We start from the raw sequence: 11,110 nt of genomic DNA, 5'->3' as shown, positions 1-11,110 counted from the left end.
GAGACTATACTCCCACCAAGATACAAGCAATCCAGAGACAGTAGTAGAAGAGCATCCTTTATTTGCTTTAGGGACCGTCTCTCAATGGGTGTCATCCCTGGAGGCCATCTTTTTCTTTGGATCTTCAGGGCTGCCACACTTAGTGCTGTGGGAACTTGGGAGGGGGGATTGCATGGAGTTGCAGGGATATCTAGCCATAATAACATTCTTTTCTCTGAGAGTCAAGGACATGGTGCCCTGCACCTGGACTGGCGTGACTGGGAGGCATCTCCAGTTGGGACGGTGCATTGATTGGACCATGTGATGGACATGTGGGTACAGGGGGAAGGGACTTGGATTTTTTTTGGGGTGGGGAAAACCTGGAAGCTTTCAGATTTGGGTTTTCCCAGATGTGCCAATGACATCTCTAATAAAATGGAAGTTTGAGGAACTTCTAGCCTTGGAGTCTTCTTTCGTTGGGGAAGTTACTTGGAACCCTAACATTGGGAATTTAGACTAGGAATATCAGTTCCAGTCTGTGAAAATCTGGAAAACCATAAGGTAAACCACAAAGAGATGTTCTTTATCTGTTTGCTGCCATCTAGAAACTGCATGGATTACCACAGACCAAAACTGATTATTTTAATGATCAAACTGGATTTATATAGAAAGGACAATCAAGTCAGAAGTATGAGAGAAATTGGCCAATTTATGGAGGGCTGCCACCAATCATAATCTGATCAGAACATAAAATCAATACTATATTTGGACACTCATGAAATGTCATTTGGACCAGCAATAATATTTCATTGATTCCTTAACCATTTCTGTAACTTATTGCCAGATATTGGCAAAACACAGCAAGTGGCTTAAAGTTCTCACATTTATAAAGTAAAAAAATAGTAAAAAGGAAAACTACTGTAAGATTTTTTTAAAGAAGCTAAATCTTAAGAAAAGGGAAACTATTTATTTGTCTATCCAATTTTAATAGCTGCTCATCTCAAGCAAGTGACTTTTGAGTCTATAGAGCAGTGGTGAGTTCCTCCCGGTTCGGTCCGGTTCGGCCAAGCCGGTAGTGGTGACGATATGATGTCACCGAACCAGTTCTCCCCCCCCCGCCCACCCTCCCACCCCACCCCACCCCCACATTATTCTTACCTTTTATTTGGTCCCACCCCCAATCTATTGCTGCCTCCTGAGTCCCAGCTGATGACTAGAGGGAAAAAAACTGTTTAAACTCTTGCCGCGGGACTTCAAAGGGCTGTCCTACAGCTGATCAGTGTTAAAAGCAAACAAATTAGTCGGGTCGTAAGTGCGAGGACCTTCCAGAAATGACTCTGACCAGCTAGCCACGCCCACCTAGTCACATGACCTCCAAGCCACACCCACAAAATAAGCCATGCCCACAGAACCGGTAGTAAAAAAATTTAGAACCCATCCCTGCTACAGAGGTACTGGTAGTAATGGTAAGTTATAATAAGATAAGCAGTAAGAAAAACTCAATAAATTGTGTTTACCTGCAAATGAAAAGCTCAGAGTCAAAAGTACAATAACTCTATTAAAGTTCACAAATCAACCAAGGTGAGCAAAATAACAGTGAAAAACTTCATCTTTCACAACCAAGATTCTGCATAAGGTCTCAGACTTAACCTCGAAAGCTGGACAGATCTCTGTAAAATATAACACGAAGGAGAAGGTTTTTAATGTTTTTTATTAGCGATTTCCACCAATTGTTCAATAGGCTGAATATGGACCGGTGGATGAAAATGGAATTTATGACAGTAATCCAAGCTCCAGTTTAAAGCAGTTTCAATAGATGACATTCCAATTAAATATAAAACCAGAACAGAGTGGCCTATACATTAGAGAGACTGGGCTAAGGGCAGCAGAGAATACATTAAATATGATGGCAGCTGCATTGTATCTTTTGCAGAGAATCACTGAAATATGGACTTGGGTAATGAAAAACAGGGTCATGATTGTCAAATTAGCTTCAGAAAAGGAGAAATTTATAAATAACAGTGCCGGCTACTGGTCAAGATGGCTATCAGTTGCCTTTTCTGCCTCTGTATTATGCCCTCAGTGCCAGTGGCTGGGAGACACAGACACTCAGGAGTTGTTGTGCCCATGGAGGCAACTGGTTGAACAAGATGATGAGACTAATTAATCCTTGGAACTAATCAGCTGTTATGGTCCCTTCCCATGGTTTTGTGTGCAGCCATTGTCTAGATGCCTCATCTTAAACCAGAATGTACAGCAAGCAGATTTTATATTGATGCGACTTAGAGATCACGAGCACCTGCAGAGAGAAATCAAAAAGTTGAGCAGGAGATGCATTAAAAAAGAAGGACTTTGATTGCACAGTCATGGCTACCATCTTGATTTTTGACCCCAAACGCCCTATGGATGCGCTTGTTGGTAATGCACCTTTTAAACTTTTAAATCTCCAAGTCCCACCATCTTCAGGGCTTCGAAAAATTAGCGATCTTCCAAACTGTTCTGATAAATGGACTTGTCCTTTCCAGTTTTGTCCATTCCAACTTTATATATCAAGTTTTTCTTCCTGTGGGGTTTTTTTTGGGGTGGGGGGGGAGCGGAATGACCGCTTAAGTCAGCAGCACTGGATGGTTTCTTAAGAGTTTCCAACTTGTCATCTACAATTATATTTACTGAGTTTCCCACAAACTATTGATTGCTCCACGCAGGACGATGGCTATGCAAAAAAGAAGCATATTTGTATTAAAAATATAATTTATTTATTTATTTATTTTTATTAAATATATATGCTGCCCTCTTCCCGTAGGACTCGGGGCGGCGTACAGAATTAAAACATATAACAATAGAAACCCTAAAAGCAGCCAATATAAAACCCCAAACAAAATAAAATCTCGTAGCAGATCAGGGAATTCGCTGAAACAACCATGTCTTCAGGTCGGTGCGGAAAGTGCGGAGGTCGGGGGCCATCCGGAGCCCGATGGGTAACTCATTCCAGAGGGTCGGTGTGGCCACTGAGAACGCCCTCATCCTGGGGGCCACCGGCCGACATTGTCTGGCCGATGGTACCCGGAGGGCAGCCCTATGTGACCACACAGGGCGGTGGGAGGCCGGTAGGAGGTGGTCCTACAAGTATCTTGGGCCCATGCCATGAAGGCTTTATAGGTAAGAACCAGCACCTTAAAGTGGATCCAAAGAACAACCGGCAGCCAGTGCAGCTCACGCAGGAGGGGTGTCACACGGGAGTAACGAGAAGCTCCCGTAACAACCCACGTGGCCGCATTCTGGACCAGCTGGAGCCTTTGGGTGCACCCCAAGGGCAGCCCCGTGTAGAGGGCATTTCAGTAATCCAGGTGAGAAATAATGAGAGCATGAGTGACTGTACGGAGGGCAACCCTGTCTAAGAAAGGGCGTAACTGGCGCACCAGGCGAACCTGTGCAAAAGCCCCCCTTGTCACAGCCGTCAGATGTTCCACCAAGGACAGCCAAGAATCAAGGAGGACACCAAGATTACGAACCCTTCCAGAGGGACCGAGAGACTCCCCTCCCATCCGAAGTGATGGGGCAGTTAGATCAGGAGATGCCGGCATCCACGCCACTCAGTCTTGGAGGGGTTGAGTCTGAGCCTGTTTCTACCCATCCAAACCCATACTGCCTCCAGGCACTGGAACATCACGGAAAGGGCATCCCCGGGTTGGTCTGGGGTGGAGATGTAGAGCTGGGAATCATCAGCATACTGATGATACCCCACCCAAAACTACGAATAATCTCACCCAGCGGCTTCATGTAGATGTTAAAGAGCAAGGGGGAGAGAACCGACCCCTGTGGCACCCCACAGGTGAGGGGCCTCAGGGAGGATCTCTGATCCCCCCGCCCAAACAAACTGCGTACGGCCCGAGAGATAGGAGGAGAACCACCATAAAACAGTGCCTCCCACCCCCAACCCCTGGAGCCGTCGCAGCAGGATACCATGGTCGATGGTATCGAAAGCCGCTGAGAGGTCAAGTAGCACCAGAATGGAGGAAAAAACCCCATCCCGGGCCCGCCAGAGATCATTCACCAGGGCGACCAATGCCGTTTCTGTGCTGTGCCCACTCCTGAAGCCCGATTGGTATGGGTCCAGATAATCAGTTTCCTCCAGGAATTGTGGAAGTTGGTATGCCGCCACAGATTCAACAACCTTCGCTATAAAGCGAAGGTTGGAGACGGGACGAAAGTTGTTCAAGTAGGCCGGATCCAGAGCATGGTTCCATAATAACCATGGAACACTACATTTTCTGGCAAGCAATTGGTTTTAAAATGACCTAGCACTCACATCTAAAACACATGTGTTCATTGGCCTAAATGTTTGCCCAGGATCTTTTGAACACAAGATAGAGAACTTTAAGGATCTTTGCCTTTTCCAGGATATCTTCAAAAGATAAGTCATTTTAGCAGATTCATAGAAACTGATTCTCCTAGGGATGCAGGGTTACTATAGCAAATAAAATGGGAGAGGTATATGAAGGGCAACTACCAGTATTTGTGCTTGAAAAATAAATTTCATTTCAAGGTATGTATATCAGAAAAACATTTTCAGTCCGAACCACATATAAATCAAAAGTGGTTACCTGTACTTTACTGGAGCCAAAAGATTAGCTCTCTCCTGATGCGATTCTTCCTGCCTGGAATTAAACAGAAGCACAGGAGTGAGGTTATTGCAAAAACAGCCTAGCTTTGGTATTTTATACTTAACTCCCAACTGTACTTGAATATTCAGTATTTATTAGCCTTTATAAACAGTAATATTTTTATGTCATCTGCATACATACATTACATCTGAGATAAGCAATGTTATACAGAAAGCAGAAAAGGAAGCAGAAATGATATTCAAAGAAATTAAAGGCAGACTTTTTTTTTAAAAAAAAAGAGAGCTAAAACTAATTTACACCAACACTTTCTTTATACTTCATACCTTTATACTGTAGCTTTGCAAGTACTTCTACTTTACCACAACCATACGTTGTCTTTTATTCTTTAAGCTTCTCATCTTCTTTTTCAAAATCACCTCAGCTTCATTTTCACTTCTTCAATGCTTCAGTCAGGATTTTCTATCTTTCAGCCATTCTTAGCAAATTAATCCCCTCAGAGTTTTGTATTCATTCTTACTACCTTTTTCTTTGATAGGGGAACAATAGTAGCATTCTTCTAACCATCAAGCCTTGGTGTAGTCTTCTCCCTCACGTTAAGTCATTTTATAAGCCTTTCCAGTTATGCCGCATACACATGTGGTGGTCTTATTATTTAATATTCTCACAACTTTTATAACTTCTTTCTCATCAGTTTTGACTTGGACACTAACATTTTAGTATTTGTTTTACTTCTATCCTACAATTTGTCTCTAGAATTTCTATACAAATATCAAAAATGCTCATTTTAGCATTCCCTCACTTCAGTTTTATTTTCAATCATTTCATCACATGCCATTCACTTCACCTTTTTTACATTAACCAACATTAACTTAGTCTCTTTAACAACATTCTTTATCATTAGCTTTATCATTCTTTATCATTAGCTCTATGTATACATTAGACAGTAACTTGTATCCATTTTTTCAATCACATCTTTTACATGCATTATAGCCTTCACTAATTATCTCATTCTTTCATACTAAACAAACCCTTCATATCTATATGCATTTGCCATATGTGCATATGACCCATTTTATGCCACACACTTGAAATTACTAGACTTTCTAAAGTAGATACACACCAATTCCCATTCCCATCCATTCTTAGATCTCTGGATGAACCAGTAACTTTTTTCTGTACTCTCTTCTCTCATTCCCACCCATACATTCATCTCACTTAGCAGAATAATTTTATCATGTATCATGTTCAATTAGTGAACATGAATTTGACATCAAAGCAGGGGTGAAATCCAATTTTTTTCCCTGCCAACAGTGGGCGTGGCTTGGTGGGCATGGCAGGGGAAGGATATTGCAAACTCTCCATTCCCACCCCACTCCAGGGGAAGGATACTGCAAAATCTCCATTCTCACCCCACTCTGGGGCCAGCCAGAGGTGGTATTTGCCGGTACTCTGAACTACTCAAAATTTCTGCTACCAGTTCTCTAGAACCTGTCAGAACCTGCTGGATTTCACCCCTGCATCAAAGCATATGTTTTCTAATCTATATTTTAGTCCCTTATTCATATTTGAACCCACACTCAAGTTTCCTCCATGTATTCATCAACTCTACTTTACAAGATCAAACTACCTTCCATTCAGATCTATTTATTTACATAAATAATCAGATATTCATTCATTCCTTTGATTTCTCTAACCACTGATCTCATCAAGTGACTCTGGGTGATATACATCCTAAAACATACATACATACATACATACATACATACATACATACATCTTTCACTGACATACAACACATTTATTTTTGTTTCATGCATTTCGTTTGTTAATTATGCTTTCTTCACACTTATTTCTTTTACATCTCAAGTTGCAATCCTCTACCTGCCATGGTGATTAGTAGATGGACACATAGATTTTCAGTTCTGTCATAGCTTCAGTCATTTGAAACTTTCACATAATGTTTTGTATTATGAGAGAAATATAGACTAGGTCATGTCTCCATTTTGAAACTTGGCATGATCTCCAATAAATTGATGCTCCCTCATATTTCATATCTATTGCATCCAACAGAGGACCAGTAAAGAGAAAATCCCACCATTATATCAGTCTATGTGTCCCAGGGGCTGAAAAGGGAAACTGGCAGAAGTGTTATCAATTTCATCTGGTTGTTAAAACAAACGAACAAACAAACACCTCCTCTTTCACCCATAGTGGTCCTTCAGAAGCTCAGCAGCCCAGGACAAGATAAGGCTATCATAGCATCATATTTGTATCAGCATCTCCTGCTAATAATAACAGTAATATCAATCAATGTGGGCATAGTTTGTCCAGCATCCTACAAGTGCAAGCAAAGTCTGAAATTGCCCAACATGTTGGTATTTTATGCAAACAAATCCCACCAACTGAGGGACATACAATGTTCCAACCCACACTTAGAATAGTTTGTATCTTATAAAAGACTGTTTTATCATTTTTATGAAAAGGTTTAAATACTCAAGGTTTTAGTGTTTGATAACCCAGGCCACATTATCCCAAGCACAAGTAAGTTCAGCCTGATATGTTTATTTCCTGACAAAAGACAGCTGTGAAAGTCTTGAGTGGGAGATCAGCAGACACAAGGTGCTTCATCATTGATTTTAGGGCCTATTTATTCAACCAGAACTCTATCCCTATGGGAGTTTTTCCTCCTTTGAGGGGAAAAAATAGAAAATTCCCTGTCTGTTACAATTTTCCATGACCCACATAAAAAAAGGAGATGAGCTTTCATAGGAGGCCTGAAACCAAACACCCAACTTACTTCAGAAGATTTCTTCCTCCTTCAGAGACATGTTTGTTGCAGGACTGTCATTATTTTTTCTCTCTTATTTTTTTGTTTAAATGACAAATATTACCCCAAAAAATAAATGAACTCTCTGAAACATACAGGTTTTTCATAGCCCATTGGAGGAATAAAATATTTTTGTGCCTCAGATACTCATAAACAATAAATATATGATTCAGAATAAATTGTGGGAGAAACAAAAAAAATGATTACTTCTAACAAATAAAATTCTCTCTCCCATGCTTCCACTCTGTCTCATGTCACCAATAATTAATTACACAATATTCATGCATACAAACTTGGAAAGAAGTTTTAAACTTGTCCTTGTTTTTCCCTTTGTTGGAACAGTGATTAAATGTCCATTGGAAGTAGAAAGTCCCATGGAAATTGGTTAGACATACTTCCATTGAGCAGCCTCAGATTAAAAAATGGAAATCTTCAAATGGAAATAGTTTTTCATCTGCAAAATTAAAGGAGATTCAGGTACATAGTCTATTCTGAATCCTCTGCAAAGGCTGCTCCATTAATCCTCTCTTTGTGCATTTGATCATCATTCCCACATGTGGCTAAAGTTTGTGTGTTCATTGCACATGACTATAGATATATTAAGGTTATTGCCTTTAGATTAGGAGATTATCGACTGATTATGTGCCATCAACTTGTTTTTGACTCATAGAAACCACATAGCTAGATTTTTCACATGACAATGTCTGCCTAGTCCAATGATGGCTAACCTTTTTTCCATCGCGTGACAAAAGTGGGGGGAATGTGGGGGGGTTGCGCACGCATGTGCCCACACCCATAATTCAATGCCCCCCCCCACACACATACGTGCGTGACCCTCCTTTTGGCACACAACGGCAAAAAGGTTACCGGTGGGCCCGGTAGGCCTGTTTTTCGCTCTCCCCAGGCTACAGAGGCTTTCTTGGAGCCTGGGGAGGGCAAAAACTGCTTTCTACACCCAACCGGAGACCCTCCGGAGGCCGGAAATGGCCATTTCCTGGCTTCTGGTGGGCCCGGAAGGCCCAAAAATCAGCTGACCGGTGCACGCATGCATGCTGGAGCTGAGCTAGGGCAACTCTTGTGTGCCCACCGATATGGTTCCGCGTGCCACTTGTGGCACGCGTGCCATAGGTTCACCATCATGGGCCTAGTCTGTTCTTTCATGTCTACCAATGATGCATCCAATCCAGGGGTGGGTTCTACTTACCTTTACTACCGGTTCACAGTGGAGCTGCGGTCACACATGAGTGAAGCAAGCACACATGTGTGCTCTTCTGTGCAAGTGCAGAAGTTTCTGCACATGCACAGAAGCGTTTTGATGATGTCGGAGTCAGTGGGCGGAGCCTCCCACCAGTTTTACTACTGGTTCTATAGAACCAGTGCGAACCGGGGGCAACCCACCACTGATCCAATCGCCATTGTAATTGACTCTGTCCACCTTGTTGCTAGTTGTTCTCTTCTTTTCTTCTACTTTTCCCAAGAGCCTTTTTCAGAGAGGTAGATCTTGACATAATATGTTCAAAATGTGATCATTTGAGCCTGGTCATTTGTGCCACAACTCTGACTTGATTTGTTCGATGATCCATTGATTTGCTTTCTTAGTTATCCATGTATTCTCAGGAGTCTTCTCCAACACCAAAGTTCAAAAGTATCAATACGCTTTCTATCCTGCTTTTTCTAAAGTCCAACTTTCACTTCAATAGAGCATCAGAGGGAGTACCATGGCTTGCGCAGTTCTGATCTGGCACATCATTACAGTATTCGAATATATTTTCCAAGGCCTTCATGGAGGCTCCATCAGTGTTAGCATTCAATCTTTTGATTTGCTTCTACTTTCTAGTGATGTAACATATGAAATGACAGAATGTGATAACCTAAAGCTTTGCCATATATCGATCCTCTGAAATATGGAAGATTGAGCTGCACGATTTTTACAGATGGCTGAATAAATCCCTGTCAAAGATAGTTTTCAGTATTATTCCATGATAGCAGCAAGATGAATCTTATGCTATTTAATTTGTTCTTCATAAAATTTGTTCATTATTGTCATAATTATATATTTACCAAATTGCATGCATATTTCCTATGCATGTTAAGCATGTCAATTCTCTTTGGTGCCCAAGAAAATAAAATTCTCTAAGGCCATTTTGTAATACTTTGGGAAGATTATTTGGTATCACAGTAAAAACTGAGTGTTTAAAACACAAGAGCATATGGGAGGCATATGATAACATTTTTAATTGAGGAGTTAGCTTTTTAATCTCTATCCAGTTTCCAAAACGAATTCTTGGATCAATATGCTAGATGTTTCTGAGGAACTGACTTGGAATTTTATTTGTTCTATTAAATGTTTTAGGAATAATTTCATCCAAACAGAGTTTGTTTTGGTTTTGCCTTGTTTTGTTCTCTTTTGCTTTCTTCTCTCTCTCTCTCTCTCTTTTCTTGGATTAAATTTTAAAAAGGCACGTAATTCAAACTAATCTAAGAGGTTGGAGCTGAAAGTTGGGATATTTTAATTTGCAATGAAAGAAACAGACTTCTTAAATTTGTGAACTCATTACTCAAAACTAAACTTCTGCATTCTAGCTGCATGCTAAAGTTGTTTTGTCAGGCTTTTGGACATCAGTCTTACTCGTGTTTTCTCAATTGTGTGAGCAATCAAGGCTTGCCTCTTTTATCAAAAGTAATTGCAATATAGAAATCTAGCACCCTTCAAGTATTCCAAATACCTCATGCACACGATCAAAACAGTTTTATAATGACAACTTCTCATAATAGCACAATACATTATCTTTTTTTTTTACTTCAGGGATAGTAATCCCAATAACAGCTTATGTTTAGGCAATCTAGTAAATGAATTTGAACTAGCACAGGGCTGATGTTCTGGATATGACCTGGATCTCCACTAGCTGCAGGCACTAATATGCAGACAAATACCTCCTCTGGCACCCGTCAGGAAATAAAGGCTAGGATGGTGGAGAGCATCTTTGAAAGCTGGGGGAAGGGGGAGGGATAATCTTACAAGACTGTGACCTGGGAAGTTGGCATTTTGTGAGTGGCTGTGCCTAGCAGAGAAGCAATTTGGTTTGCATGTCGATAACAAGGCCTCAGAATTCCATATATGCCGATCAGCCAGGAAAATAAATGTGATCTTCGTTGTAGGGAAGAGGATTGAACTGTAATTCAATGGTATTACACAAGAGTTACACAGAGATGCTCTCAAGCTCAGTCTCTGCTTTCTCCAGTTTATTAAAAGATAAGACTGCAAAAGATATAAAAAGAAGAAAGAGAAGGGAAGGGCTACCTGAGAGCCCATAATACTGAGGCTCATGAGAACAAACTATAATGGGCTTCATAGGTAATTATTCTTATACATAACTTCCTCTGATAAACGAGGTGTAGCTTCGGTTTGGATTCCCCTCCCCCATTCAATATTCCTCAATATCAATAGAGACAGAAGCTACTGCATGTCAGATTAAGTGCCATCTACCAACATTTTTAAAGGTTACCACAGTCTGTCCTGTAATTATTATGAAGATAAATATATTTACTTATTTGCTGGCTGACTGGCAATGTATATCTAACTCAGCTTGTCATTGGCTGTGTTCCACAAACACATAGTCAGAAGAGGCTAAAGTGTGAACAGACTGTAGAAAAAGGAATCCTAGAGCATGATGGGCAA

At 40.9% G+C, this 11,110-nt stretch overlaps 1 long non-coding RNA gene across 1 annotated transcript; it reads right to left on the bottom strand.

Moving 5' to 3' along the window:
• Positions 1–1,674: 1,674 nt before the first annotated feature.
• On the bottom strand, positions 1,675–4,640 carry LOC148116749 (uncharacterized). Its single transcript, XR_015731297.1, has 2 exons — positions 4,584–4,640; positions 1,675–2,278 (listed from the first exon to the last, which is right to left on the bottom strand). It is a non-coding gene; the product is annotated as an uncharacterized LOC148116749 (long non-coding RNA).
• Positions 4,641–11,110: the final 6,470 nt, after the last annotated feature.

The sequence above is a fragment of the Pantherophis guttatus genome, chromosome 1 (genome assembly GCF_059756535.1).
Source record: "Pantherophis guttatus breed Tessera chromosome 1, ASM5975653v1, whole genome shotgun sequence".
In the NCBI taxonomy this organism is placed as follows: Eukaryota; Metazoa; Chordata; class Lepidosauria; order Squamata; family Colubridae; genus Pantherophis; species Pantherophis guttatus.
This window is presented reverse-complemented; position numbering and strand designations above follow the sequence as displayed.